Here is a 27,413-nt window from a genome sequence, read left to right as displayed (position 1 = left end):
CTGAGCATTGGATAAAACCTCCATATTTGTGTTTAATTGCAGTGCTGGAACGTTGCAATAAATAAGTGGGTTTGGGGTTGCAGTTCGGGCATTCAGTCTCTAAAAGGTTCGCTATCACTGCCCTGATGCCTTACCTCCTCAAAGACTGACAGGGTAGCTGGAATCAGATATAGGGCTAAACATTAACCAGAACCATTTGAGGTTTAACTGGATAACCTTTTCTTCAATATGTTAACTTTGAGTCAATTTGGCTCAAATTTAACCGGAAAGCCTGACTTTTTTTTTTTAACATGTCAACTTGATTATTTTAAGCTTAACAAAAGGAAACAAGAAAAGCAGATGACAAGGTCATTATGCTTTTTGCAAGCTTCTTTGCACAGAGGTTAACACATGTGCCTCAATGTATCCCCTAGATAAAATCTTGGGGGAAATTCAGTCTGTATCATTAATGTGAAAGTTACTGGTAAGGTCTGGGAGAATAAAGTCATTTCATAAAAGAAAGAAAGACAGACAAAGGGGTGGTTTGGAATATGTCTTGGCATGAGATGGCCAAGATACAAAGAAAAAGAAAAAAATATACCTGGCACATCCCCTCCTTAGAGCAGAACTTTGTTTTATGGGAGACGTAATTATCTCCTATCCTCTCCAGTGCTGGCTGTCTAGCTAATTCTATAGAGACAGGCTATTTAAATGTTCCATGAACACCATGCTGGTAACACTTGCATATAATCTTCAGGCCTCCCAAAGAGTTTCCAGAGCAGCAGGAGCCTCAGTGCAAAATTGTGTAGCATGAAAAGCTTGTCAAATCTAAAAGCAGGCACCTTTTGCTTTTATATAATCCCAGGCCTCATTTAGAGACTGTGCACATTTGCTTGCTATAATAATGGTTCTATCAAGGCTGCAGCAAGAACTCAGGCTGGTGTACAAAACAAAAAATAACTATTAGAAAATTCATTTGAAGAGGGTCCCAGTGTGTGGGCCTTTGGCTGTGAGGAGTTGTAGGTGTGGATGTCAACAATTAGACAAGGCACTGGGAGAGCTCTGGCAAAGTCAACTCCCCCAAGATGGGTAGGAACTCCTGGGGTTCGGATTTACCATAAACAGGGGCAGCATATCTCCTTGTCTGGTAGCCCCAGTGCCTGGAAGACATGGGAAGGAGCCTCTGTATCATCTTGGGGCCAGCTACATTTCCACAAGTTCCTTTGGGTAGGACCAGTGCTTCTACATGCGTGGCCATAGCAGAAACAAATTCTCCCAGATCATTGCCAACTACAGTAATGCCATATTTGTTAATATTTTGGGGTAACCTGGGGGGTGCCTCCACAGTGATTGAGAAGAGTGCTAAGGCATGTACCCTTCTGTGTACGCCTCCTGAACTGTCACCTGCTCTACTCCACTAGTGAGCATTCTCCTTGCTGAGACAAAACATCAAATACCTGTAACTTAAAGGAGGAGAGAGGCTTATTTTGGCTCACATTTCAGAGGATTCAGTCCATGGCTGGTTGGCTCGAAGGGAGAAACAGCATGGAAAAGGCATGGCAGAGGCAAGCTGCTCACCCCAAGGCAGCTGAGAGAGAGAGAGAGAGAGAGAGAGACTAGGGACAAGAATACATCCTTCCAGGTCATGCCCCAGTGACCTGCCTCCGCTGACCAGCCCCCACCTCTCAACAGCACATTCAGCTATGAAATTATCACTCAATGAATCCACTGATAAGTATAGCACCCCAAGATCTACTTACCTTCCACACATGGGACTTTTAAGGAGAGTTCTAATCTAAACCACACTACCTACTGAAACATGGGAGTTACCCTGATATAATATGTGTAGTCCCGGTGTTATACATGGAAAACCCGAAGGGACAGCTCAGTGTTCTTAGAGAGAACTTGCTGGAGGAGGGGTGAGAATACTCTGAGGGTGGAAAGGAGGAAATCAGGGAGGTGTCAGAAGAAAAGAAAGGAAGGGAAGAGTGTATCCATTAGGGTCTTGGGAATCCCCCTGAAAGTGATACAGCAATCATCTCTAAAGAGAGTCCTTCCTCTGTTATTTCCTGAATCAGTGCCCCCCCCCACTGAGTTTCAAAGCATCTTCCACTGATCAGCATTAGCAGAGACATTTGACAGATCCACATCACAGAAGCAGTTTAATTACAGGGAGGCTCAGAGCAAGGCGCAGCAGTTCCACCCTCCTCTAATCAGACAGTCTGAGTAAAGAAAGCAAGACAGAGATGCATGCATTTAGGGCTAAAAATAGGCTCAAGCATCACTGGGCTAGCACTGCCAGGCCACTTCCTGGGTGGACTTTCCTCTTCTTTTATAGTCTGCTTGGGCACACACTACACCCTGCTGCCTCTTCCAATTTCCAGGAGTAAAAAAGAGCACGTGCTAGGTTGCCTGGGCAGCTACTGCTAACTGTGTACTTTGGCCAGGTTACTTAACAGCCCTCAGCCACAAAATGGGGAGAACAAGAGCTGAGGGTGTGGCTCGATGGGACACCACGTGCTTAGCTTGTGTGAGGTCCTAGGTTCAATCCCCAGCACCCAAAATCAATTAATTAAATTAGGTGAGGAGAACAATAATGCTCACTGCAGAGCATAATTGTGAGAACTAACTGAATGAATACATGTGCACTGCTTGGCAGGTAACAAACACTTGGCAAAGGTTGATGGTTACTTTCTCATTATAATTAAAGAACCATTATGGGTGACTGGTTTGGGAATGAATATGTGTCCTAGCTTAAATACATACACACATGCATGCATACATACATATATACATACATACCTTAATTAATTAGATTCCAAGACAAGGTTTGGCAAACATTTTCTATAAACAGCCAGATAGTAAATAGTTTAGACTTTCCAGGCCATGTGATCTCTGATGCAACTACTCAACTTACAAATGGTAAGCATGGCTGTGTTCCAATAAAGCTTTGTTTACAAAAAAAAAAGAAAAAACAGGCAGTGGCCACATTCGGCCCATGGCTATAGTTTACCAATCTAGGCTATCAGCTCCATGAGAGAGGGACCCCAACATGTTCCCTATACAGTCGGTGCTCACATTATGTTTATTTGTAAGTGAATGAAAACTCAACAGGGACTGTTCATTCCTTTAAACCTTGGACTTTGGCACCCCACTCAGACTGTGAAATGCATAACTCCAAGTTCTGCCAACAGATGTGACCAAAGAGCTCCTGGGAAGGGTACACCATGTCCATCCAAGACTTCAGAGTCTCTGGGAAAGTAAATACACATTATGTGCAAAAGAAAACAAAAGCTAAAGACTACAAACAGTGACAAAACTGACATGTGTGCAACTTTATCTGATTGATCGTCCTTATGGGCTCAGACCTACTGAAAGCAGTCAGGCATCTCTGACGCCTGTTGAGGAGCTGAGGCACTGGGATCTTAAGCTGCATTGTTCCCAGGCTCTTGGGAGAAGCCATTCAGCACCTGGTGAAGTCGAACAGGTACCTGGCCCTGTGAGCTGAAGCAAGTAACCTTCCTCTTTCAGCTTGTGTTCCTTCTCTGCAAAGTGGAAAAAGTATTACCACTGACCTCCATGGTTGCTGTGAGGACAAACCAGGATAGTGCTGAGCACTTGGCCCCTATCTACAGGCCTTCAACAAAAGTCAGCTTGATTGCCAATTGTAGTACTTCTAGGAGGCTGAGGCAGACGGACTGCAAGTTCAAGCTCAGTCTGGACAACGTAATGAATTAGTGCGTTCCTGTCACAAAATTTTAAAAATAAATAAAAATGGTCTTCATGGCTTAGTGCAAAGACCCTGAGTTCAGCTGCTAGTACTGTGAAGAGAGAGAGAGAGAGAGAGAGAGAGAGAGAGAGAGAGAGAGATTGTCTTTAGCTTTTTAGCTTTATTCTTTCTGGAATGGTGTTTTGTAAATGGGCACTTAAACAAGTCGTCTAAGGGTCAATGCTGCCACCATACTGTAGAATGAAGGAGCTGGAAATGCAGCGCTTCCTGCTGCCTCCCACCTTTATGTCACTTCCTTCTTCCTCTTTCTCGGCTCCTACCTGGTGGTTTCCATGCCTGCAGGAGGCAGCAGTGCTCTGAATGCTGAGGAACAGGGGAATCTTCTGGAGGCTAGACAATATGTCCCCACCTCTCCACCCAAGAGGGTGAGCAGCAGTTATGACTGAGAGAAGATGCAGCCTTTTCACATGAGCTGCTCGGGGAAGGTCAAGTCCTGCTTCAGAGGAGCAGCTGCCCGGGCATGATCCAATCTGAGCTCCTCACTTTGCCTCACTTTCCTCATTTCAGACCAGAAAATAATCATGCTAGAGAGTGGAGGGTATACTTTAAATGAGAGTTAAAACACTTGGCAAAAAATAAAACATGATTTATGTAGGGTGGCATCATTTAATAGGAACGATTATACAGAATGCAGGGTAACAGTAACAGTCACCATAGGTCTAAAATAGTTTTAGGAACAGCTCTACCCAGAGGCTAAATGACCTCAAAGTACCTTCTCACTCTCTGATCTCCATGGCTACCATACACTCTCATCAATTTCAGAATAATAGAGCAGGAAAGTTAGTCTTTATTATGATCAGCCCACCATATCCAGCCCTTTTAGGTATAAAGAGTAAATGGACCTAAGATGACCCAATGCTTCTGTGAGATGTTTGCTTAGAAACAGATAAAAATGATTTGTTGTTGCATGCACCTGAGTAGGTGCTGATAGAGAGCCCCAGGGTACTTGAAAACTGTGTATTCTCTCAATTAATGTACACTTTTATCTGCAGTCTCTGGTCCCCAATCTTGAGGGGGTGGTATTTTGTTTTTAACTAGATATACAAAGAAGCTAGGGTTTCTTTTAATTTGCTAAACAAAACATATCTTCATATGTAGTACAAATGTAAACCTCAGTCCCTTCTAAATCACAATTTCTATTTCAATGTATGCAGTCTTTTCAATATATGCAATCTGCATTTCTGGGTTTTGTTTTTTTTATTGGTACCAGGGATTGAACTCGGGACCTTGTGCTTGCAAGGCAGGCAGTGGAACCACTGAGCTAAATCCCCGGCCCCACAATCTGCATTTCTAAGGGTTGGGGCCCCCAAACTGCAACATCTACAAAGATGCTGAGGCCCCAGGTTGTGACCTTTCAGGGAGCTAGGTTTGGAAGCACACAGCAACCTCTTACATATTACACCTTCACCCTGACCACAGTGCAGTGAATACCCGTAATCCAACTGGCCAAGAGGAAAAGCAAATAAAGCCAAGTGACCTACTAGCTTGTCTATGGATCCAGGCCCATGGGGGCATTAGTCAAGGTCCAGAACTTTTGTTCCTACGTTGACAGCCAGTGAGGGAGAGCACGTAGTTTGTAGGATCAATTGGGGTTACCCCATTGTGACTCTTGTGTTGACTGGACGAGGGTTTGCAGAGAACAAGGGCCAGCTCAGGGCAGAGGTACAAACTGCACTATGGAATGCTCCCTGTCCCAGGGGTGTGTGCTGGACAAGAAGGGACACAGAGCTGCATGATCTAGGCTCCACCAACCGTGTGCTCGCTGTCATCATTCTGTGGCCCTAGCTCCAAGCTCAGGACCTGGCCCATAGACCCCTCAGTGACATGAGTGAAGAAATGAGTGAATGAATGAATATTTGAGTCTTTACCGGACAGCTGGAAGTTCCCAAGCTACACAAGGGTGTGTGTTAAAAAGTTCGGAGCAAAGGACCTTTACGTGCTACAGCAGAGGAAGTAGAAAGTTTGTGTTCTGTGTGAAATTACTTTCCCAGAAGCCCAGGTTCCAAACATCCAATGACACCCCTTTGTTCAAAGGCCAGCCCACCTGGCATCTTAGGAGACATCATCTTGGGACTGCAAATGATCATTTTTCAAGTTGATGCTACACTCGGGGTGACTCAGGTTTGCTGGAAGCCACCCACTTCTTAAGATCAGCCAAACACGAGCTTGGATCCCACAGGTGGCACTTTGAGAGCAGAAGCTCTTGGGTACCTGGCGGAGCTTGAGAAGGGTTTTTAAATTCATATTAACTAGTAAAAGAAGCGGCAAGCCAGTGGAGGCAGGCTTGGGGGTATGGATGATCAGTGTTGGCTTATTAATAACACCATAGCTCTCCAAAGGCCCTAACTTAAGTCTGAGATTTGGGAAGAGGAGAATTTTCCTGTGAAAATCTAAAGCACACAAAATTGTCCTGCATCCTGAGGCGCCTTGGAAGAAATAAGGTCACAGGGCCTTCCAGAGCGCCAGGATGCTTATATTCAGTGAATTTTTTTCTCTCCTATTAAATGTGCCATCTGGAAGCAAGCTCACCATCTGGAAGGACGTTAACTGGGTTCCAGATGGATCTCCCTTTGATCCAATCGATACGGACAGGAGAACACCAAGAACAAACTCTATCCCAGATTCCAAGTTGGCTGCTAGAGCACAGATATTTCCGAACACAGGCTAAAACCAAGCGTTGCACGAATCGGTTAGGAGTAGGCTCTTCGCTAAGAAAGAATAGACTATGAGAAGGAGAAAATCCCACAGAGAAGGGCCCAGTGGGAAACTACAGAATATGAGGGGACCCAAAGGACTTCCAACCGTACAGGTTACTGCTTGGGAGGACCATGTCATCACCGCAGGCTTTACTTTGTTTTAACAAAAAGGTCACTGTCTGTTTTCATTGTCTGGCACCTCTGAGAAGAGTAGCAGAAAAAAGTTAAAGAATAACTCAACTTTTTCACCCTGTGCCTGTGCCAAGCTGTTACGCACACAGTGCCACAGAGACAGAGGAAACAAAGTCAAGCGCAAAGATGGCTGACGTGTCTCCACAGCAACCTCAGCGGCTCCAGCGCTGAGATTTGAGGACTGGGATCGGTTTGCGGTAACCTCTTCCTGACTTTCTTTTTGCCTGGTCTATTAATTGCAGCGCTTCTGTGCGCTCCAAAAGGGGTAAACTAGTTGTCCTCCCAATTTAACCAAATTGTAAATAAACTATTTTTCCCCCATTTTTATGGGGTGGGTTTTCTCATATTTTGGGGTGTGGAGCAGTCAAAACAAACCAGAAACTCAGAGAACCGGAGCCCAGAATCAGGCCTGACCAAACTGTAGCTGGTAACATTACCAGACACTAGGAAGGCAAAGGAAGACTTGGAAAATATGAACAGAAATGCTATTTTTCCACCTGTATAAGAAAACAGTCATCCCTCCATGCATGAGGGGGACCAGTTCAGGAGTCCTATGGGTCCCCAAATCCATGGATGTTCAAGTCCCTTATGTAAAATGTCATCATATTTGCATATAATCTATGCAACCCTCCTGTGTACTTTACATCATCCCTCCATTATAATACCTAATGTAACGTAAATGCTATATAAACGGGCATTACACAGCACTGCATTGTATCAGGAATAATGAGAAGAAAAAAGACTGTACATTTTCATTATGGTTGTAAAGTTTTTTTGAGGACATTTTATCCATGGTTAGTTGAATTTGTGGATGTGGACCTGCAGATACAAAGAACCTACTGTACTAATGGCTGTTGCAAAAGCAGCCAGTACAATACTTGGCACCTGGTACATGTTCAATAAACTGGAGAGTTGTTGGTTTCTTACAAATGCTTAAAATACCTTCCTCTCACAATATACAAAGCACCTTTGTAACATTAGTGTATTTATGGGTCAGAAGAACTTTGTGAGATGTGAGAGAAATATTTCTCAATACTGTTTTGCTCATGATAAAAATGTCTGGAGAATTTTAATGAATTATCCATGGTCTTATATCTAAAGAAATGGAGATCTTGGACTTGAAAGTGATATGGTTGGTTTCTAGCTTCAGGGACTTTTTGCTGTTCCAACTGCCTCATCTTTTTTTTTTTTTTTTTGGTACCAGGGATCAAACTCAGGTCCTTGTGCTTGCGCAGCAGGCAGCAAAACCACTGAGCTAAATCCCCAGCCCTGCCTTATCTTCTTTACAACTTGAATACTTTCCTTTTTTCCTTGAATGCACTATAATTCTGCCTCTATATGCCTAAAAGGTAGTACAAATACAAGACTTTGTAGTCATCTTTCAAGGATGTCTCATTTCAGATATGTAAAATATATGTATTTACATAAATTGTACAGAGAGAGAGTTGTATTTATAATTGTATATATAATTATACTGAGTAAGCCCCTTTTGATTATTTGGAGATGAGGTTATCTGTGTGTGAACAGAATGTTTCTACTCTGAGCTAAAATATTGATGGAGTAGGAGGCACTTAACCCTGATATTCAAAAAGGGAATCTTTGCTATAATTCTAGCCTACATACTAAAATTTAGTATACTACACATTTGGCCAAGTACATATAAAATAAAAATACTCATAGCTAAATAGATAATGGTGACACATAGTCTAAATTAGAAAATGATAAAAGAGAATTCCCCACCCAACAAAGGTATTCTTTTCATGTTTTATGATTACCAATGTTAGGTTATATGGTTCTCATTTGTACTTGTAATTCCACTAAAGGCTTCTGTAAATTCTCCTTATAAAGCCTTATTTATGCAAGAGCTAAAAACTAAAAAGTGAACCTTGGAAAGGGAGAATTTTTTTGTGGTTAGTCATAGACTCATTTTTCTTCAAAAGATGGTCCCTTTTCCGGTCCAGTATAGCAACTGGAACACAATGGGATGCTTCATCCACAGGTATTTATTCTGTCTAATAAAAACATTGTGGAATTTGCATCACATTTCCAGACTCAGAAGGTTTCCATTCATTTATTTATTCACTCATTCATTCATTCACTGTATCTTTGCAAGACAGTATTTTTTTAAAAACCAGAAAACGACACCAAGGAATCTCTCATTGGAATCACTTTGTCTAGTGTTGTTGGTACGTGTGCTGAGCTACAAACCTGCCCAGTCTTTCTTGGCATGTGACACACCACAGGCTCTTTTGCAAAGTCGAGAGACTCAGAGATCTGTGTTTCCTGGTGGGAAAAATATGATGTGGCTCCCATAGTTTTTCCTTTCTTGAGAGTAGGGGTTTAATTAGTGATGCTGGAAAACCAAGCTAAACGCAGATACTACTGCAATAGGGAGTGGCAGAAAGGACCACCCTGGGGTTGCAGGCCTTAGGCCAATAGGAATTCTGGAGAAAACTGGTGCCATTTACCCAGATCCCTCGGGGACTCCTGCGGCCAGTCTTCTCACTGTGGGGTGTTTGTGCTTCCCCTTCTCTTGTGAGTTAAAATTGGTGACCAGGGCTTCTTGGCCTTTTCACTGTCACAACAAATTATAGATGATATTCATATAAGGACTAGGGGGAGACTATGGATGCAGCCCTTAGCGACAAGTTCAAAGAACTCCTCCATCCTGCGCTCCATTCACAATGGCTAAGGGCATTTGCTTCTTTGGGGCTCTGGTAACCCATTCACCATATGCTGAAAAGCAACTTCAAATTTGGATCCCAAGAATGGAGGGAGAGAGAAAGCAGCTGAATATATAAATTTCTAATTAAAATTCAAGTTAGTATTGGCAACAAATCTCCTTTATTGTTATTCTGAATAATTCCTTTCAAGTCACAATACTAATCTAGGGTTGAAATTAGAGAAAGAGGTCACAACACTGTCCACCAGCTACCCAATGATGGCAGTATCCTGTGGTAATAGAGTCATTTTGAAGTCTGAGCTTCAATTTCACATGCCTGGACATTTGGGTTTTTTCCAGTGTACCAGATTCAGAAGGTCTAGTTGACATTACCCAACCTCATAAGAAACTGATGCACAAACCATAATGTCATTAATAGTCTGTAATAAGAGTGCGTTCTTTCTTCTGGCTGAAAACCTAGAGCTTGTCATCTAGCGCACCCTCTCACAATGTCAGAAAAGCCAATTTGGATTAAAAGGTTCTTGGGGAACAGAGAATCAAAACCAAGAGAGGTGGCTGGATTGCTTTTAAATATTTTATCCAGGCTATGTTAAAGCCCAGGGAATGAACTCCTCTTGCCATATCACAGAGTCAACCTCTCTAGTGATCCCTCTGTGCATGAATCCCAGACCTACTGTCCCCTGCTTTGGATAATGCTTGATAAACACAAATACCTTCTAATTTCCATTTTTAAAAGCATCTCCCATAGTACAATGTGATTGATAAGCTTATTAAAAATCACATTCTGGTCACAAATCTGAAATGACATCCAAGACGCTTCCAGACTCTCAGGTGCCTCTTATAGTTGTCTTCATCAATTATATATGCATTCTCAGTGTGGTCAGGCTGATAGTTCAAGTTCAGGGTATTCTTTTCTTCCCTATATCTTACAAGACTCTTCTCCTAATGGGTGGTAAAACAGGGTGATAAGATCTATTTTTCACCTCAACATGTGTGGGCCAGTGTATTCTAACAAAAGTTGCAGAAGTTAACAGCAACAACAACAACAAAACAAAAGATTCCTTATTTCAGCTTCCTGGGGAAAAAAAGGCTAATTTAAATGAGCAGAGTCTTAATCACAGCTTTTGGTTTTTAAAGCTCTGATTTAATGAAAAGTGTTCTTAATTGAAATGAGATCTCTCTACTCTATTTTCCTAATCCATTCTCTTTGGCCAAGACCATTAACCTCTCTAGGTCTCAGTTTCCTCATCTGTAAAATGAAAGAATTGAGCCAACCTGCCTCTGGGGACCCTTCCAGCTCAGTATTTGCTTTATTTAATTTGTCTATCTAGAGCCCTCAGTGAAAAATGCCATTTGCAGGCAAGTACAAGGGACCTCGTAGCAGGTAGATGGCCCGGCCCCAATAAAACACATTTTTCAGTCACCAGAACTGCCAGAAGTACAATATGACAATTGTGAACAACAGTAATAGCAGCAAACATTAAATTCCAAAATTAGATCAGTGATTACTTTCAAGAATATGCAGCATCTCAAATTGGGCTTGAATGAATGTCAAGTATTGAGAAGCACTCACTGAGTGCACACTGTTTACCTGGGTTTGGAGGGGGAAGGGGACGTGTCAATGTGAGAAAATCTGTACGGAGGGCTCAGGCCTGGCAGGATACTTAGACAGAGGGACAGTTGCTTTGTAGCTGGTCATAAATGGGTATCTATGTGACTCTGCCTAGAAAGGAAAAATATCTTCCCAGAGGAAGTGACGTCATCAGAGCCAGGCCTTGAAAGATGAAGTAGAGAAAGTTTGTGGGGCTGGAGTATGAGGCAGGGTGGTCCAAGGGGCAGGGGACAGAGAGGAGGATGAGTTGGGAAGAAGATGCCTCAAAACAAGATTTGAAAATGTGAACAGGAATGTGAATGGGCCTTGAAAGATACTTAAAAGTATTTGGTGTTCATCTTTAAACTGCTGAGTTCTGTGATCAGATTAGTATTTTCGTAGAGGCCAAAATGTCATGGGGAGAGCTTTTAACAGAGAAAGTTTACTGTCTGGAAGAACAGCCTGGAAACCATGACAATGGGCCAGGCACCAGCTGATCTAGTGCTGGGCTAGGAAGGTAGCAAGAGGGATAGGCTTGGGAACATTTCTGAGAAAGGAAAACCTATAGGAACTTGCAGATGAGGGAACTAACTAGATAAGGGAGATGACAGGGAAAGTGCCATGAAAAAAAGACAGAAGTTTTTAGTGAGAACCAGTAGGATCCAACAGACAGCAGTCTCCTTATAGATACTGGTAACCAAAATGCAATGTTCTCAAAGCATGAGTGAACTTCAATTTGGCCTTATCTTGGCCCAATAAACAAAAGCTACATAGAAAGGATTTTTCGTATCTATAATATAGACTTTACATGGCCATGAGAAATTAATAACACAAAGAGATTAATTAGACGCAAAGAAACCATGAGTTTTTGAGAAAAGGTGGCTTTAAGAATTTGATATTATTATTTGTTTAGGATTTTGTTTGTTTTGTATTATTTTACCTTAGTTTTTTTTCTTTTTGCATGTTTTTTTGGTTGTATATGACATTGCTACTAACCTTAGGATAGAAAGTGATGAAACAGTAACACAACAGAATTTGACTTTGATCTCTGCTTCAATATTCCAAATATATAAAAGGACCAGCCTTTCCCCACCACAGTATCCATAGGTCCAGGCAGAAAGCATGACTCTCAGACCTCTGATATCTTTTGCCTAACAAATTTTCAGGACTGAGTTTTTCTATAAGTAGAAGACAGGACATATGGTATTGCTATTATCTTTGTATCACGAAGTGAGAAGTAATCAACACTGGCAAGCCAGCTGTATACACTAACATTGTCCCACCCTCCAGGAAAATTACTACAGAACAAGTCCATTGCAGCAATTTAAAAATATTTCATATTTTAATATGCAAACAAGATGCAAAATAACATTTTAAAAAATAATTTTGCAATTTAATGAAATAAATGCTTAGATAAGTATTTGTTCCGTATGTTTTCTTAATATTTATTATCCACCTTAATCCTCAGAATAACGAAAGAATAAGTGGTCTTATTCTCCTTACATAACAAGCAAGAAGAAAGAGATATATAAAGGTTAAAAAGATTTTTCCAAGTTCATAGAGCTAGTTAATGGTAGGACTAGGGTTTAAGTCAGATAGTTAACTCCAGAGTTATGACCTTAACCTCTCTGCTATGCTACCTACAACTAAATAAGCAAAATAAATAACTATATGCTCCTATGACCAAAAAGTTTTCAATATTTACAATTAATGAGCAATTATGTGTAAAAAATTTTGCTGGCATGGAGAAATATATAACATGTTGTTTTGTGGGCAAAGTTATAGAAAAGTATGTACAACATAATGTAATTCTATTAAAATTAGATACATTATTTATATTTATATGTCATATGTTTTATAGCCTAAAAAGCATATATACCCACAGTTTAACAGCAATTTATTTCAGGGTAGTGGAATATTGTGGTTTTGTTTTCAACATAATATTTTTCTATATTTTTCAGATTCTCTATAACAAATTTAAAAAGTGCTATCTGAACTTCCAGTTTCTAGCTTGACCTGTGAAGAATCTGAAAGTCATCACTCCCTGACTTCACAAGAGAAAAGGTGAACACACTGAAAATCAGGCTCTAGATTCTGTTTAAGGAGTCTCTAAGAAAACTGAAGATAACAGAGGGGACAAAAATGAAGAAACCAGAAGAAACCTTCACCCTTTATACCACAGGGTCAGCAGATGGTAGACAGAACCTGGTTCCTGGCTAGATAAACATAAAACCTCATGTAAAAGACCTAGCTGCCTCAGTTCTTTGCACTCAATACATCATGCCCAGGTTTCAACAAAAATTATAAGGCACTGTAAAAAGCCATAAAACTCAGTGTGAAGAGACAAGGCAAGCATTAGAGCCAGACTCAGAGACAAGAAGGATTTGAAAATTATCAGACCAGGAATTTAAAAATGGTTCTGATTAATAGGCTAAGGGCTCACATGGAAAAAGTAGATAATGTGAATATATGGATAATGTAAGCAGAGAAAGACTCCAAAGGAAATACTAGAAATGAAAACCACTGTCACAGAAATGAAGGATGGTTTTGATGGGCTCACGAGTCAACTGGATGCAGCTAGGGAAAGGGTCAGCCAGCTTAAGATACGTTAGTAAAAACTTCTGAGCAAAAACACAGAAAGAGAGAATGAAAAAGACAGAATAGACATCTGAGAGCTCTAGACAAATCACAAAATTCATAATACACATATTATGTAATGGGAATGCCAACAATAAAAAGGAGTAGAAAAAGTATTTGAAGCAATAATGACTGAGAATGTGCCAAAATTAATAATAGACACTGTCTTAGTTACTTTTCTTGTTGCTGAGACAAAATATCTAATACCCAAAGTTAAAGGAGGAAAAGTTTATTGTAGCTCACAGTTTATAGAGGTTTCAGCTCATAGTTGCCTAGCTCCAAGACAAGGTGGTGTGGCAGAGGGGCATTGCAGAGGAGAAACAGTTCATGGCAGGCAGAAGGCAGTAAAGCAGAGAAGTAGGGAAGCAGCAGCAGTAGGCAGGCCTTTTTTTTTGTCACTTTATATCCATCCAGGCTGCCCGCCCTTTGGGTGGTGTCACCCACACCCAGGGTGGGTCTTCCCATTGTCCATACCTAAAACTATGCCAGTGGACTAATTAAGTAATCACACTTTTTTGGGGGGCGGGTACCAGGGATCGAACTCGGGTCCTTGAGCTTGCACAGCAGACAGTGAAACCACTGAGCTAAATCCCTGGCCCTAATGACACATTTTTAATCCTAGCATCACACACTTAATTCCAGCATCATATTCCTTAGATCCAGCTACCTCTGAAAAGCCCCACGTGTGATCACATGAGGCTTTGGGGGAACATTGAGACAGAAGTCATTACAGACATCAAATAACAGATCCAAATGACAAAAATTAGGGAAATTTTTCATAAAGAGACCTGCCTTGCCAGAAATGTTTAAGGAGTTTTTCAGAAAGAATGAAAAGGATAGAAGTGAGAAACTTAGATCTACATGAAGAAAAAAGTGTTACAGAAGGAAGGAAGGAAGGCAGGCAGGCAGGCAGGCAGCAAGCTGGACCCCATACTTACATCAAAGATGCAAGTCACCGCAAACACCACTGTTACCACCAGAGTCAAGCTCTGGGAAGGCACACTGTGCCACTGGAACTGCCCTGGCTGAAGAAGAACTCAGGTGCATCCAGGTACAGTAACAAATGCACACCTGTAATCCTAGCACTTTGGAAAGTAGAGTCAGGAAGATCACAAGTTTGATCCAGACTGGGTAATCTAATGAGACCCTGTCTCAAAATAAAAAATAAGAAGAGCTGAGATACTGGTCAGTGTGAAGGCCCTGTGCTCAATCCCCCAGTACAAAAACAAAACAAAACAAAAACAAAACCCAGGCTTTCAGAAGAGCCTACAGATGCAAGAAACTAAACATGGCTTCTCTTGTGTTCAATCTCTTATTAGCTTCTCCTAGATAATCAGAATAGTCTACCTTTCAGGCTTCTCAGCACCACTCTACCCAATTTACAGGTCCACACAGCAGGCTTTGCAATATCATGCATCTGCCTCCAGGCATGCAGATATTCTAATCAAGATGAAGACAGAGGCCCCTGGCCCTCTTCCCTAAAAGAGAAAGCACAAAACCAATCCTATCTGTCACCATATCCACTTCTAGGAGGCATTAATTCTGTGCTTAGTTCAGCCACAATCCTATCTGAATGATCTATAATCCAAAGAATAAATTATGATGTTAACAGTCAAACAAACAAAACAGACTGATCTGTAGCTGACTGAGGGATGGGGCGTGGAGGTGGAGCTCAACTACTACATTCTTTATCAATTCCTTCTTCAAATATGCACTTAGTTTTTAGGTGAGTACTTAGTCATTGTGGTGTTTGGAAATTTAGATGAAAATATTCAAGTGGGTTTTAAGAATATTCAGTTCTCTTGATTTTTGTTTTTCTTTTTCTTTTTGACCCATCTAATTCTTAAGTATTTCAGGAGCCAGCAGGACATAAATGAAACAAGAAAATTAGGATAACTTGAGGAGCAGAGGAAGGAAAAAAGAGCAGAATCCTGGAACCAGTTACAGCACAGCCATTCCCACCCCTGAGACCAGAGGGACAGATGACAATTAGAAAGGAAAATAAATAGTAAAACAAATATTTCGATCTTCCCAGTGGTAGAATGGTGGGTGCCAGGTGCAGGCAATAGAGCAAGATACACTCTCTTCCCTTCCCATCGGACTTTGAAGGCAGATGGAACACAGATACACTCAACAAATGACTACACACAGAAATATCACAGTGGCTCCATTTCCTGAATGAAAAACAGCAGAGTCCATGAGAGATTCTAGCGGGTGGAGGACCTGGTTCTGGCCATCAAGGAAGGAGATGCTGGGAAAGCGATGTTTGGCTGAAGTTCACTGCACATGGAGGAGTTTCCAGGGCAGGAGGGACGTGAGTGAGATGGACCAGACCACGCATGTGGAGACCTTGACCTTTGCAAGGACGTGAAAGTTCCTCTGTTGGGGAAGCGCAGAGGGGCGGAGGCTCTGGAGAGAGAGAGAGAGAGAGAGAGAGAGAGAGAGAGAGAGAGAGAGAGAGAGGAGGACCTGGGCTGGGAAATGAGGAGGGCCCGAATCCTGCCTGGGAACCTGAAGCCTCAGGGTTGGAGATTTGGAACTCAGACAAAAACAGAAAAATCACAACAGGATTTTAATGGAGATGCCAGGATGTGTCTGCATTTTCGATAAAAGATCCTTAAAGACAAGGGCTGATTTTGCTTATTTTCTAATCCTGCCTGATACCTTACACCCAATTGGTGTTTGGCATATTTGTTATTCTGTGAGAAAGGTATTTTAGAAGTTGTGTTTAATAGTAGAAACTGAGGCAGAGGGTGTGAGATTATATTAGAGATGAAGCAATGGCTGCTTTTGGTCCAGAAATCTGTTTTCTCTGATTATCATATGTCAGGGTCACATAGAATATAAAAAGATGCAATTGTTTAAACCAACATAGCATCAGCATAAAGCACATTATTTGAGGTGTGCACTGGTTAAAACCATGAGCTAGGAAATAAGACAGCCTAAATTTGAATCTACTACAGTACTACTTATGAGCTGTATGTCTCCGGGCAAGTTACTCAGGCCTTTGGGCCTGCCTTTTATCTGTAAAAGGAGAGTATAATAATAGTACGTAATTCGTCTCTTTGTTATGAAGATTAAATAAGTACATGAAAAGCATGTCAACGGCTGCCTGGCACAGTTAAATGCTCAGTAAATGTCACTTATTATTTAATTGCACACAAATTTCATGGTGCATATAAAAAGTTTCTTTCCCTGAGTTTAAAATAATTTGCTCTTTAAAGCATCCCTCTTCCTAGATTCCTAATAGTGGCTGCTGTTTGTTCTCATAATAATTATATAATGGCAACATGACTTTTGCAGAAATGTTTAATGCAATAGTTTTTGGTTAGGCTTATTACACCAAGTAGTAAGAATTTGTCTCCCTAATATTAAATTGTTTCCTGGTACATTCTGGGTAGTGCCATTTAGGAAATGTTTAAAGCTAATAACTCATAAACCCATGGTGTGATTTTCCTTGATTTCCAGATCCTTAGAGGCGTTATGGAACAAATATGGAGTTCATAAACAGGCTTTTTTTTTTCTTCTTGTCCATTTCTTGCAACTCCTCCCCCATTCTCCCTCATGTGTTTATAAGTGAAAATGGACAATCACGTGTGAACATTCACACAAATGTATCATTTGAAGCTTACAGAGGTTAAAACTTATTCCTTCGCTCAGTAGACAAGATATTCATTCTTTTTCTCCTGGCTGCAAAACCAGATCCTGATCTCTAGTTTCATAAATCATTCTCCAACTGGCCCATGATACACAAAAATCAAAGGAAAAGTTAGCACTGAACCGGTTACAGATTAGAAATCAGGCCCATTGTTTCTTCTATAATATATATCCCAAAGGGCAGGTGGCTGTGCCTGGGTGAGCACTCCCCTAGTTGTTGACAGAATTATTTTTAGAAAGCAATGCTTTCCCATTTATAAAACCCAGAGAGAGAGAGGAGAGAGAGAGAGAGGCAGCTTGACGTGTAGGCGGTAGTGTCAGTCCTGGGGGCTGATGAAAATCACCTGTGGCCCCTTGCAAACTGAAAATGCCATGACCTCACGCGGGATCAATGCTTTTCAGCCTGGGCTGCACGTGGGAATCACCTGGGGAGTTTTTGGAAAAAAAAAAAACAAGGATGCCAGTCAAGAAGACCCCAAGCCAATTGCTCAGAACCTCTGTAGGCAGGGCCCAGACAGAGGCATTGCTTAATTACCTGCCTGCGTGATTCTAGTATCTAGTCAGGCCTGAGACTCACTGCTGTAGACAGACTGAATTCACTTATTCATTTTATGGATAATATTTACTGACAGGCAGCTAGGCGAGGCTTTGCCCACAATGCCACAGCTAATGTAATAAACACCTCCTGCTCTCTTGAGCTTAGAAATCTGGATCAAAATCTGCAGGGCCAAGACCTGGGCATTTGACATTTCAAAAGCTGATTAGCTGAGAATGAGAATCAGGGAGCAGTAGAAAGAACAGTGATCCGACAGCCCTGTTTAAATCTTGCTTCCTCTGCTGATTGGCTGTTTGGTTTGGGGAGAGTTATGTAACTGTTCTAACCCTGTTTCCTTATCTTTAAAATGGTGAAAAGCCAGTCTTCTAGAGCTGTTATGAGTTTTAAATGAAAAAAGAAAAATCAATAGAAATCTTGGTGCAGTAGCTCATATCTGCTAAGTATTCAATAAATGGTTGTTTCCCCCTCCCTCCACCTTTTATTTCTCCCGTTGTCCTTAAAGCAATAGGCTGGGCTAAGGACCTGTAATGTATAATTGAAGTATGTGCTTTCCAGGAGTTATGGGGTAATAAACAATTAGAGAGCAAATGCCTCGTGCAGCAACTATTCCTAAGTGTGTGGTATCGGCTACTTTTATTGCTGCAGGGTTTCTGGCTGGAGAGAATCACTGAGAATCAGGTGCCAGAGAAGGTTTCCTAAAGGGGAAGAATTTAAGAGGAGTCTTGCAAGATGAGTAGGTTTTGCCAGAAGAGGACAGAGAATATTAGGGGCTGAAAGAAACTGCCGAGAAAAGGTAACTTCAAAAATAATACCTGAAGATGGGTTATGTTTAAAGACAGTCTGTACTTTGCAAGCATTTATTTGACATGTGTCTGCGCACATCCTTGAACAAGAAAGTGGAGTTTCCTTTTTTATCAGAACGTCCATGAATAATAATGTGAGTTTTAAGAGTTTAAGAACAGGTAGGAGTTGCAGTATACGTTTTTAATGATGCTTGCATTTGTTTTATATGCATACCCCTCGCTGTGTTATTTAGGACAGTTCTTCGTGCACCTGCCTATTTATACTTGCATTCTCTTGGGAGTTGGGGAATGTACCAGCATCAGTGTGTCTTCTGAGGGAACCCCCGCGTGCCTTATAAATAACAATGAATTTTCTGAATACATAGAACAAAAAGCTGAATAAAGATGACATCACCCTCCTCAGAGTGGATTTTCATTCAGGTTATCGTTTAAGTCTTGTTGGACATTTGTCCAGAACAGTGAGTCTCCTGACCCATTGTGAGGCAAAGAGAGTGGATCTGGCAAAGTCTGTCTGTCTGTCTGTCGCTGTCTGTCTGTGCCTGCCCCACGGTAGCCATCTCTCACCAGGCAGCCCCTGTATTGTGTTCCCCCTACTGCCAGGTCTAGGCCTCCTCCCAGCCTCTGTTGACTTGCTGACAGCCTGTCCCTCCTCCCCTGAGATGACTTCCAACGACCTACTTTGAAAATGGTATGAACAGCCAAGGAGTAGGGCACAAATAGGCTTGCCTGCCAGGAGGGCTTCCTGCAGAAAAGACCAGCCTCTATCTGGGGTCCATGAAGAAGCTATGTGTATGGTTTTGTTTTGGTGGTGGTTGCTCTTTTTCGTTTTTCCCCCCCAGGGCCTTGGCTGTTAGAATTCATCTTTATGCTCTTGGAGTACAGGCTATTGATTTGCTGGGCCTGCTATTAAGTCAGAGAAAGGCAGCCAATCAGACCAGGACTCTGCCCTGTCTCCCTGCTGCAAACAGCTCAAGTACTAGTGAACAGGAAGGAGAGGGCTCAGGCTGAGCTCTCTCAGCTGCAGTCCAGGAGTGCTCCTTCCACGGTAAAGAAGGGAGCAGCTCCAGGACTCAGCTGAGTCTCAGCTCAGCCACCTCCTGAGGTCTGTTCCTTGGCTCCCATGAGCAAACTTAGCCAAGGCTCGCTTCCACCCAGCTCTGGATAACTGGCTTCCAAAACCAAGATGGGAATCAAACTATGGGACTTGGGGAAAGGGTCAGAAATGGTGGAATCACATGACCTCGACCACTGTACATGATGTGATGTGTATAGAAAATCTACCGCCCCACCACCTTCAGGAATGCCCACTAGAAAAAGGGAGCCTCCTTTGAATCTAGGGAAATTATCTAAGCTTGTAAATCAGCTTTAAAACAACTTCTACCCAAAGCAGCTGCTCTGAATTTAGACTAGGGTTACCATCTGATAAGAATTTACCATCTGATAAGACTCTTCCTAAAGTGTTTATTTGTGTAGCATGCAAAGAATAGGAGGTAATTTGTCAACTTTTCCCTTAGAATACTTGTAGCATGATAATTTGTCTCTCTTTAATCAGTTTGGGCAATTATTAGATATGAAGAAAGAGAAATTCTACTCTAACTCAGAATTTAAAGTCAAATATTCAGTATATTTCTGAATGGTCCACTTAAAATGATAGACATGTAACATCTGACCTACTGCTCCGAGTGCTTCTCTTCATGTTTATTTGGATTTTTGAAATTGTAACAGGATTTTTTCCATGATTTTCCACCCTGGAGTTCTGTCAATTTCCAAGGTTTCCTGTGAGACCCATCAGTGTTCTGATCTTCTCCAGGCTTTGGGTTATGAAGTATAATCAATTGAGAGCTACAGAACCTTTCCTGAAAGAAAGACCTAGCAAAATGTTGGATATGGGAATGGCATCCTGAAATGCTATGCATGATTTTCCACACAGATTCACAGTTGATAGCATGTTAGTAAATGTTGGCAAAAATGTTGCTGTAAGGCCTTAACACAGGAGAACATGAGCAGATTTTTTTTTTACCCAAGAAGTGCATAAAATCTCATCCATGCACTATCCGCTCATTGTCAGTGGCTACTGATTTCCCACTCATTCGGTGGATGATTGCCTTGGGAAAATGAGATAAATGAGGGGAGAAATGGTTGAATTAGAACATGAATTCAACACACAACAGTTGTTGGCTCTACTCACAAGGCCAGTCTGGATCCTTACGTCACCTTTGGCAAACCGTCATCTCTTTCTTCAATGCAGTGCCTTGCAGCTTTCTGGCTTACAGATGTAAGACTAGAGGCAACAATGGAGCCAACAATTTGTATCAGCAGGATCGCTCACACATGCCTCCACTGGCGGTGGGTTTTAATGTGGAAAACGAAGGTTTCTGTGTCCAAGACTTATAGCCATCAGGCAAAACAGACTTGGAGTCCTCTGGAGGAGGAAGAGAGGAGAGGAGGACTGAGCCCTGGGCTGAGGATGGCCTTGTGGTTGAAGGAGTAGAGCTAAGTGCTGAGAAAGCGGCTCACTTATTAAAAACAGGGAGAAGAGGTCACCATAAAAGACACTGAGGAAGCCACGTACCTGCTGGTGTCCTCACTGGAAAGCATGACAGAGATGGATGGGGCTCTGTAGGAAGCTTGGTCAGATGTATTGGAGAAGATGATGTAGTGAATCAAAGCGTCCATGTTTTCTGCTCCAAAGAGTCAAGGTGTTTTCTGTTTTAGTTTAGCCAACAAAATCTGTTGCAGGCTTTGTGAAATTGTCTCTCACTGTTAACTAATATTCGTTAACTTGCTAAACATCTGGAAGCTTAAGAAGCTGTTCTGTGTGTCCCTCAAAAGAAGTAGGCAGCCCTAGAAGAATATGTAAAAGCAAACAAGAGGGGGAGAACCTTTCTGTTGTTTCTGGTGATACCGCATCTTCTTTCTCCTTTCCCCAATGGCGTTTTCTAAGTATTTCTATTTAGAACAACTATTTAAGCTTTAGATAGATTGCCCACAAGAATAGTGAATGCAGCAAGGACGAGAACGAGAAAAAAGGAGGGGCAAAGGTTTGAGCCCTTGCACACACCACTGGCGTGTGAGCATCTCACCTCAATCACCTGTCTATCCCCTAATGAAGAAGACACTACACTGATGAAAACCCTTCTGTCTTGTCTCTGTTTTGAAGTTTTTTAAAACACTGCAAAAGACAGCAGGGTTTAAGGTCTGTAAATGACCTGAGCAGCCCCCTCTGGTGCTCAGTGGGCCCAGCCAGGTGTTAGCTACCTCCCACCCCTTCTCCTTCTCTATCCTTCATGTCGTCTATACAAAGAAACACATTAAATTAAATGGAAGAAAAAGGAAATACTGTAAGACATACACAACATTCATGAAAATTATCACTGGAGATTGCAGTGATTGGACAAGAAAAGAACCCAGAAGAAAACAACACACAGACTTCAGCAGATGGCTCCAATTCAGACAAAACCTCATGATTAGGAAGAAAATGATTCTAATCTAATAACTGGGTACAACTTTCACTAAGGCTTTCAAGGAAATAGGAGAACATACCTGAAGCATGTTTGGAGAAAAGGCTGTGATTCAATTTATGTTATTGACTTTCATACAAAGAAATTCATTAGCAGGCAGTGAATATGGTGCTGTCATCTTTCATGGAGACATACAAGAATAGTATCCCATGATACCTAGCTTCCAGGAATATTTGTAAAGTGAGGTAGGAAGCTGTACCTAATGCAAACAGAGAGGAAAAATATGTCTATATGGAGAAATCTTGTTCATAAGGAATGGAGGATAAATATCAATTAATGTCCAGTATAAGCTTCATATTTGCTGGTAACAGAACTGTGGTTTAGCAAAGAATTATCTCTTTTTAGTTTCATGATTGTAAGTGGTCTGTGTGTTGCAATACTACATCATTATGGAAAGGGATGTTCATTTCATCTGGGAAAGAATAAAAATAAGCCACAGCTTGGTCACCAGATACCAGAGCTGCGGGAAAGTGATTTTCTTCTTTAGATTCTGTGCTGAGTTCTGCTGGCACCCTGCACGAACATGAAATTAACAACACACTACTCACATGGAACTTCGCATCTAAAAACAGCCCACATTATGCTTTAAGCCTTTTATTCCAAAATAATAGAAGTCATGAGGTTAAAGTTTGTTTCATACAGTTTTCTCTGGAACAGCTGTACAATTTTATATGGGGGATGAAAGTAGATTCCATGTGGATCTTTGTAAATTGAAAATGCAGTACAAGAACTAGTGGTTAAGCCTCACTCCTCCATCCTACCCCAATCATCTATTTATGATTTCCTACTTGCAAGCACTCTAGAAATTTCTTCGAAAATAAGAGGTAGCCCTGATATTCACATTCATTGTTATTATTATTTGCTGTGTATCAACAATGTGACTCATCCCAACTAAAACCCTGCAGGAGAATAGAGGAGGAAGGCTGAGAAACAAACTCCATTTAATAAATTACTATTGAGCATTTACTATGTTTGGCATTACAAGACCAGAGTCTCTAAAGAGGAGTATGTAATCTACTAGTCTCTGAGAGATACACAAATATCTATGAATTAAGGCTGACTAGGGTAAGTGTCTTACAAAAGTTAGTAAAAATGTGGTGCATGGGTGGATTATCATTTGGAAAGATTCAGCAAAGATCTCATAGAGAAGATGGCAAGGTGAGCAAAGGTATGCAAGATAGATTTGGGCTGGGTTCCCCTAGCATTAAGGTGAGGGTCTTAATCCCATCTGAGGGATATCTAGAAAACTAGTGTCTTTCTACACAGTTTGGAAGTGGCTTGAGTGTGTCCCCTAAAGGTGCATGTGTTGGGAGTGGGGCCCCTAGTGTGGCAGTGCTGAGAGGTAGTACAACCTTTAAGAAGTGGGATCAAACGGGATGTAAATAGGTCATTTTGGAGCTGCCCTTGGAAAAGATTAAAGTAACACATGGGACAGCTGAGCTCCCAGACACTGAGGCATTACACGAATAAGCCTAACCCCAGAGCTGTCCTTTGGCTTCCTGTCTGGCTATGTGATCTCTCTCTGTCACACATGCTCCTACCATGATGCCATCTGCCATTAGAGCTTCACCAGAGTCTGAAACATGGGGTCACCCAATCTTGGACTTCCAGCTCAAAAACCTGAGAGCTAAATAAACCTCTTTTCTTCATAAAATTAGCCTGCTTTGGTATTTTGTTATAGTAACAAGAAGTTAGCTAACTACACCACTTTACCATGCTTCCATCATCCTCTCCTCCGGCCTGCACTTTCACCATTAATTTATTCCTTTCACTGAAAAACCACCTCTTTTCTTAGTCCCCACCAAAAGCCACTTACACAAAATCTTTGTGAGATGTAGTTGCTGTTGAAGGTGTTGGAGGAGTGGGTTGACAGACTATTAATGTGCACATCTTAAAATCCAACAGGAGGCTCCAGGGATTTATTTAGCTCAGTGGTTCCAGTGCCTGCCTTGCAAGTGCAAGGTCCTGAGTTCAATCCCTGGTACCAGAAAAAAAAAAAATCCAACAGGAGCCATTGCTGTTTTTCAAAATCCACCAAGGGCTCCAGGTTTTTGCTCATTCATCTTCCATCTAATGTTGGGTTTTTCATCTTCTCTTCTGGACAAGGGCAAAAGAAAAAAAAAATCAAAGAAAAAGAGATCCAATTTCCTCCATTTTCTTCAAAACAGAAATTTTCATTCCATTATTTTTATTCAGCATTCTTCCTTTCGATTGCAGATTGGGCCAAGTCTCCCCAACAAAAGGGCATACAAATAAAGTCATTTTTGCCCCCTCTAAGATGAATTCTGGTCAGTATACTTTTATTTGTAACTTGCTACAGTAACAATTTTGCAAGGCAGTGCTGGAAGATAAGGGCATGCCATAGAGTCATAAATTAAAAGACTTGGAGGAAATCTAGATTGTTTTTTAAAGACCCACCCCCATTTTAAAAAATAAGAAATGTGAGGCTCAAACTAACTCAGCATGTATAATGGAGATGGAAAAATTGGCAATGGATTGCTTTTTAGCCTGCTAATGGGGCTGTCATAATAAAGGAATGTGATTAGCAAGCAAGACATGGCTTAAGTAGGCAGGCGTGTTACAAGTTGGCCAAGGCTCCCTCTTCACTAAGATAGGCAGAATCAAGGTAACTTTTTTATTCCCTTGCAAGTAATCTCATACATAGCCCAATGGGCAACCAGGAAAACCAAGTCTTCTCAGATACAATATCTCAATCTCCTCTATTTAACTTTCTGTGCAGTTTAAGCACTGTCAGTTCAAAGTTTAACTCCCTGTCAGTGTAGACTAACTCAGTCCCTAAACACTCAGTCAGGCAAAAGGCATACCTAATTCTCCTATCAGAAGAGGGAAGGGCTCTTTGGTTATCAATGAATCTCTTCTGGCACATGGTAAAACTGGGCTTCTTCTCACCGTGTTGGTGCACAAAGATGCTACAAGTCCAATCTGGTGTTCTGGGGTGATGCAGTACCACTCACCCTTGGAGTATATGACCCTGGCCATTTGTCTTCAGTCTTGAAATCTTTAGCCATGATGCCCTCTTTGTCCCCAAACTAGTCCACTGTGGCCTTTGAGATGTCCAGATAACATAGACAATATAAAGGACTTTAGGATAAGGAGCATATTTCCTTTGGGTGAGTGTTTAAGAGAACTCCAGCCTTGGTCTCAGTGGTCCATCCACTTGGAAAGCAGGCAGAAGTGTGTAACAGATAAATTCTAGGTCCTGGCCCCATCTTGGTAATTTAGTATATGTTGGGATGATGTATCCAGTGCCTAACACTTTCATTTGAATTGAACCTTTTTACTTTGAGATAATAGTAGATTCACTTGAGGTTCTGAGACACAATGCAGAGATTCCCCTGTACCCTTTTCCCATTTCCCTCAATAGTAACACCTTACAAGCAAATAGTATGCTATCATAACCAGGGTATTTACACTGTTACCATCAGGATAGAGAATATTTCCACTACCACAAGGATTCCATGTGAGCCTTTTTAGAAAAGGAGCCATTAAGGAAAAATATTCTTTTTCCTAAAAGGCATATATTTTATGTTTTATATTTAAGTCTGTGATCCATTTTGAGTTCATTATTGTATAAAATTAAGTTTCAAGTTTTTGTCTATAAATGTCTTATTCTCCAGCATTATTTGTTGGAAAGATATCTTTCCTGCATAGAATCATTTTACACTATTGTCACACACCACCTAAGCATATCTGTGTGCATCTATTTCTGGGTACTTTTATTGGTACCCAAATTTTGGTTGGATTGTGTTGATTAATTTTTAAACATTGAACTAACCTTGCATTCCTGGAATAAACTTTATTTAGTTATGGGGTATAATTCTTTTATATATTGCTGAATTTTATTGCTAACATTTTGTTAAAGATTTTTAAATCTATATTCATAGGGAATATAGATCTACAGTTTCCTTAGTTGATACTGCCTTTGTTTGGTATGAGAATAATACTAGCTTAATAAAATGAATTGGGAAGTAATTTTTTTCCTTCTCAATTTTCCATATAAGATTTTTTAAATTTATAATAATTCTTCTTTAAATGTTTGGCAGAATATTCCAGTACAACCACATAGGCTAGGAGATTTCCTTTGGGGGAACATTAAAATTAGAAATTCAATTTTCCTGAAAGTGAGAGAGCTACATCAAATTTCCTGACTTAAATTGAGTCAGTTATAGTTGTTTCTGTTTCTTGAAAAATTAGTCTATGTCATCTGCATTATCAAATTTGTGTATATAAATTTTGCGTGGTATTCCTTATTATCTTTTGATGACTGCAAGGTCTATAGTGATATCTTCTAGTTTGTTCCTAATATTTGTTTTGAAAGTTAAGGTGGGTTGTCAACTTGATTGGCTTGGGAGCTACCAAGGGAATTAGTTCAGCACACTTCTGGGTGTGTGTGGGTGGGTCATGGAGGTGTGACTGTGGAATCTGTATCTGGCTCCTTGCCCCTTCCTCTCTTGCACTGTTCCTCTGGTTTGCTTTCTGGCCACCAGGAACTAAGCAGTTTGGTCTGCAGTGTCCTTCCACCGTGATGTTCCTGCCTTGGAGCCAGCTGACTATGCACTGGCTCCCCTGAAACTATAAGCCAAATTAAAACTCTCCTCCTCTAAGTTGAGGGTATTAGCTAGTTTATCCCAGTGACTGGAACACTGAGTCACATATTGGTCATATGTGCCTTATCTTTTTGTCAGTATTGCTAAATGTTTTACAATTTTATTGATCTTTATGAAGAAACAGATTTTCATACCATTGATTTTCTCCATTGTGTTTCTGTTTCCAATTTTATTGATTTCTGTCCTTATTCACATTATTTCCTTTCTTCTGCTTGCTTTGGGTTTATTTTGCTTTCCTTTTCTGCATTCTTGAGGCAGAACCTTAGCTTATTGATTGAGGACATTGTCTTAGTTCATTTTTTTTGGTGTTGCTATCATGAAAACACTTGAGTAGGGTGGTTTATAAAGAGTAGAAGTTTATACACCTCATGGTTCTGAAGGTTGAGAAATCTGAGAGCCTGGTGCCAGCATCTGCTCAGCATCTTGTAAGGGCCTTTTTGTTACATCATAGACTGGTAGAGGCCATCATTAGGCAAGACAAAGTAGATGTGCTAACTTGGGTCTCTCTTCCTCTTCTCATTGGCCACTGATGCCCACCCTCATGTCTTCATCTAACCCCACTTACCTTCCAAAGGTATCATCTCCAAATATCATCCAGATAACAATTTGGGAATTAAGTCTTCAACACAGAAATTCTGAATGGCTGCACTCAACTATGGCACCAGATTTTCTAAGATAGA

The 27,413-nt window shown here is 41.1% G+C and overlaps 1 long non-coding RNA gene across 1 annotated transcript in view; it reads left to right on the top strand.

The window, feature by feature from the left end:
• Positions 1–3,472: 3,472 nt before the first annotated feature.
• The window catches only part of LOC110349767 (uncharacterized), a 32,063-nt gene continuing 8,122 nt past the window's right edge, over positions 3,473–27,413 (top strand). The window contains exons 1-2 of the long non-coding RNA XR_002395992.2: positions 3,473–6,854; positions 12,893–18,574. This is a non-coding gene — a long non-coding RNA (uncharacterized LOC110349767). The remainder of the gene's footprint in view (positions 6,855–12,892; positions 18,575–27,413) is intronic.

Source organism: Heterocephalus glaber, unplaced genomic scaffold (genome assembly GCF_053883595.1).
Source record: "Heterocephalus glaber isolate CG9 unplaced genomic scaffold, H.glaber_assembly_v1.0 deba00001472, whole genome shotgun sequence".
In the NCBI taxonomy this organism is placed as follows: Eukaryota; Metazoa; Chordata; class Mammalia; order Rodentia; family Bathyergidae; genus Heterocephalus; species Heterocephalus glaber.
The sequence above is the reverse complement of the archived record's forward strand: the minus strand, read 5'-3'. Positions and strand labels throughout refer to the sequence as shown.